This window comes from Capricornis sumatraensis, chromosome 5 (assembly GCF_032405125.1).
Source record: "Capricornis sumatraensis isolate serow.1 chromosome 5, serow.2, whole genome shotgun sequence".
Lineage (NCBI taxonomy): Eukaryota > Metazoa > Chordata > Mammalia > Artiodactyla > Bovidae > Capricornis > Capricornis sumatraensis.
Window position 1 is genome coordinate 97056461 of NC_091073.1, and position 4718 is coordinate 97061178.

Here is a 4718-nt window from a genome sequence, read left to right on the forward strand (position 1 = left end):
GGTGAAGACAAGCACCTGAGTTTTGCCAGGAGCTGCCCAGGGACCCCGAGGTGTCAGTTCACACTTCCGCCTCATCCAGTCGGGGCAGGGCCAGGCTAGCAGCATCTCAATGGGCGTATGCCTGAAGGTGTCCCTATTTCCCACCCTTCTCTCTTCCCCCCTTCTCCTCCATGGGACTGCACACTCTGTAAGGTTCAGATTTCTTCAATTCACTCCCCTTTTTTGCTGGCTCTCCACTTTTTCTGGCTTTCGTGCCAGCAGGGAGGAGGAGAAGGGCTTGCTGTCAGCTTTTCCTCCGCACTCGGGGCTCAGGCGCTGGCCAGGCTCCTCATTTGTGCCAGGACAAGGAGGTAAGTGAGCAGCCCAGCAAAGGACAAACAGCTTCATCTAGCAGCCTTGTGCCCTGTGACCCTGTCACACGGCAGCCAGGGAAGAGAACTAAGACACATCTCCACGCGGACTTGGGTGCAGCGGATTGAACAGTGTGCCCCAGAGGGTATGTCCAAGTCCAACCCCGTCCCCAACAAACCTGTGAATGTGACCTTATCTGGAAGGAGTCCTTGCAGATGTCATTAAGTTTGTACTTGAGCTAAAGAGTGATTCCAGGATGAGATCATCTGGATTCAGGGTGGGCCCTAAATCTCCTTCTAGGAGAAAGGAGAGGGAAGTTTGAGACACAGGGAGGAGGCAGTGTAGGAGGAGAAAAGCACCTTCCCTCCACCCTTCTGAGTTCTTATCTGAGAGCCCTGCACTCAAAGACAGATTTTTTAACATTTTACCATTTTTTAAAAAAATTTAAACTGTATTTGCTATGGGGGTATAGCCAATTAACAATATTGTGATAGTTTCAGGTAAACATCGAAGGACTCAATCATACGTAAATATGTGACCATTCTCCTCCAAACTCCCCTCCCATGCAGGGTGCCGCCTAACACTGAGCAGAGCTCCCTGTGCTATTCAGTAGGTCCTTGTTAGCTGTCCATTTTAAGTATAGCAGTGTATACATGTCCATCCCATCCCTAAATATCCTTCCCCTAAATATATCCATCCTAAATGTCCCTTCCCCCATTCGTCCCCTTGCTCCGCGACCATAAATTCATTCTCTAAGTCTGTGAGTCTTCAAAGACAGATTAACAGGAGAAAAGCAAATGGAAGTTTATGAAGATATACATCTCATATTCATGAGGGCAGGAGGAGAAGGGGGCGACAGAGGATGAGATGGCTGGACGGCATCGCTGATTCAATGCACTTGAGTCTGAGCAAACTTCGGGAGATGGTGAAGGACAGGGAAGCCTGGCGTGCTGCAGCCCCTGGGGCCGCAAAGAGTCAGACACGCTGTAGCAACGGAACAACAGCAACAACACCACCTCGTGTACACAGGGAGACACCCAGGGGGAAACGAGTGACTCCCCTGGGCGGCCTTAGAGTTCAGGATTAAGTGCCATTCAATGGGAGAGGGCAGCAAGGAGTTCAAATGATATTTAGGAAAGGTGAAAGGGGCCTCAGAAGAAGAGACGGGAGCACGGTTGTCTGTGACCCTGTCTGCCTGTCATGTCACTTCTAGTTTCTGCTCCTGTGATGAGAGGCAGTCCCCCTCGATTGATGAACGCCTTGGGGAGGGGATTGATGACAGCAGAGCTTCCCTGGGGGGCTCTGTCTTTGGGCAGATGAAGGGAGTTCAGGGAAACCCTTTACCCGCATTTGCTGTTTCTCAGTTGCCTACAGTTTAAAGTAATCAATACCGCAGAGCGGTATGTTTAGAGTGACAAGTCCTGAGCTTCTACAGGCATATTTTGGGGCTTCTCTTCAGCGAGCAGAGGTTGGAGCTGTGCCAGCACAAATGGGCGCACTGGCGGCCACCAGGGGCTAGAAGAGGCTAGGACTTTCCCCTGAAACTTTCCCTTAGAGGGAGCATGAGGCCCTGTGGACTTGGCGGAAATGGGAAACTGAGGCTCCAAGCCACCTCAGCCCTCCTTGGCCGTGAAGGGCTGGCCCCACACAGCACCCTGCCTCCCAGCTGACGCCCTTGCTGCGTGGTGCCCGCCCTGGGATCCCCGGCTGGCCCCACCCTGCTGCCACTCCTTGGCCTCAGCCAGGGGAGAGGAGGGCAGTGCAGGCCTTGCGTTCCCCACGGTGATTTCATGCCCCATAAAACGGACGATCAAAAATAATAGACACACAGCAGTCTGCCCGGGGCCTGCCTGCTGCAGCGGGGAGCATTGAGGTCGCTGCCTGTAAAATCAACCAGTTCCCATCCGTGGTGGGCAGAAAGAACAGCGAGAGGCAGGAGCTACAGAGCCCCAGCCAGTAAATGGGCTGAAAATCAGCAGCCTTTCCCCGCGGCAGCCACGCCCTCTTTTCCCACTGCTGGGAGGTGGGTTTCCAATCTCCAGACAGCTGTCTGTCACCCCACACAGCTGATGGGGACGGTGACTGAGAGGGGGAGAACAGGCAGAGGGGTGAGAAAGGGAAGGTGGGAGGTTCTGAGCTCCAGGGGCTCCCAGGGAATCCTAGATGCCTCTTCAACAGCTCTGAGCCTCCAGCCATCACCTTCTGAGCACCCGTGTCAGAGCTGGGCACCCAAGGAGTCCTCCGGGCGGCCAGGCTGTCTGCACTGAGTGAGCACTTGGCGCCAGGCTCTTCTAAGTGCCTCCAGCAGGGTCCAGAGCCTGTACTCCTGTGCCTCTAAAGAATGAGCTGCTGTTTTATTTTCAAGCAAAGAATAAACATTTTAACAAGGAATTGGGTGAACGAGGGTTCTGCAAACCATCCCCGTGGGGCCAGGGGCTGGGACTTGGATTTATCTCAGTGATGCTGCCACTCACTGATGAAACACATTTCAATAATGTGGGTTTTGAAATGAAGGGGAAAGGAGAGCCCCACAGAAATACTCCTTATGTCTCCTTTTCATCACACACTACACAGAGCCCCTCTTTCCCCTCCCACCTGGAGACCATGCTCCCACCTGCCCAACACTGCTCCAGATGACCCTGGGTTCCCCCAAATATCTTACCTGGAGAACTGCCAAACTCTTCTAGCACTTCCCTGCCTTTAACTTCCTGTCCTCTCTAAGTCCACTCTACAGCCTAAAAAAATGTCAAGGGCTTCTCGAACAGCTTGGCCTAATTCTTCTCTGTCTGGAGCTGACCTAATCCTTCACCCGTGTATCTTGCTCCTCAGGAAACTAAACACCTCAGTCCCTTCCTGTCCCTGTGCCTCTACTAAAGCAGTCCCCACTTTCCAGAGCATTCCTTCCCACTTTCACTGTGTCTTGAAGTCCTACTACCGTTCCAAAGCCCAGCTCACATGTTACCTTTACTCTCAATTCATCCCCGAGAAAAACTGGTCCCTTCTTCTCTTTCTGTCACTTTGCACAGCCTCTATCACAGTGCCTCCGTTTCTCATGACCGTGGCTGTCTTGTGTATCTTCCCTGCCAAATGGCTAGATGCTAAGGTCCTGACCAAGAACCGTGCCTGGTGCGTAATAGGCGCCTAATATATGCAGCTAAACTGCAGTAGCATGCACGCGAGCTCAGTCGCTCAGTTATGCCCGCCTCTTTGCGACCCCATGATCTGCAGCCTGCCAGGCACCTCTGTCCATAGAGTTTTTCAGGCAAGGATAATGGAGTGGGTTGCCGTTTCCCACTCCAGGGGAACTTCCTAACCCAGAGACTGAACCTGAACCTTTTCCATCTCCCGCATTGGCAAGTGGATTCTTGGCCACTGTGCCACCTGGGGAGTCAGTACCCTAGAGACCCAGGTCATAAATGACCTTTGTTTCAAGCCACTGAGCTTTTTTAAAGCGCTTTGTTACACAGCTTCATTATGCCAAGAGCTGACTGAGACAATTGGGCCCAGAGAGACTGGGACAGTATGGGACTGAACATGTAGCCTTGGCAGAGAGCTATTCCACAGGCAGGGTGAGCGACGGAATGCTACTGTTAGGTTAAGCTTATGGTTCCCTGGTGGCTCAGATGGTAAAGCGTCTGCCTACAATGCAGAAGGCCCCAGGTTCGATCCCTGGGTTGGAAAGATCCCCTGGAGAAGGAAATAGCAACCCACTCCAGTACTCTTGCCTGGAAAATCCCATGGATGGAGGAGCCTGGTAGGCTACAGTCTGTGGGGTTGCAAAGAGTTGGACACGACTGAGCGACTTCACTTTCATTTACTGTTAATGTGGTGATAAAGAGTCAGACCTCCCAGGTTCAAGTCCTGGTTGTGCCACTTGCTGCTATGTGTGTGTCTCTGGGCAAGTGACTCATTTTCATCATCTATAAAATAGGGATGACAATAGACTCTGTCTCATGTCATGAGGAACAAGTGGGTAGACGCCAAGCTCAGTGCATAGCAGGTGGCGATGGCCCCTCGGGTTTGACAACTCGAGGTGGATGACTCGAATTTGACTAATCAGAAATGATTGTCATCTGTCCCTCATTGCTGGTCTGGCTTGCTGGCCCTCTGCCTGGTTCCACACGGCAGGCACTGTATCTGTCAACAGGACTCCACAGAAGGAGAGAGACAGCTTTTCTCTGCCACTGTCCGTGGTTCCCCTTGAACTTTGATGTTTTATGAGCAGCGGGCAGCAGCCTGTGCCCTGCCTTCCATCAGAAGAACTGAGCATGTCTCCGGCTCCTGTCATGGACCTCTCACGGTGGAGACAGAGTAAATCACAGCTCAGAAAGGCAGAGGCCGATGAAAGCAAGGGGTGGAGGTGGTGC

At 52.5% G+C, this 4718-nt stretch overlaps 1 non-coding gene across 1 annotated transcript; it reads left to right on the top strand.

Annotated features, from left to right (window-relative positions):
* Window positions 1-3959: 3959 nt before the first annotated feature.
* On the top strand, window positions 3960-4032 carry TRNAC-ACA (transfer RNA cysteine (anticodon ACA)). The gene has a single exon. It is a non-coding gene; the product is annotated as a tRNA-Cys (tRNA).
* Window positions 4033-4718: the final 686 nt, after the last annotated feature.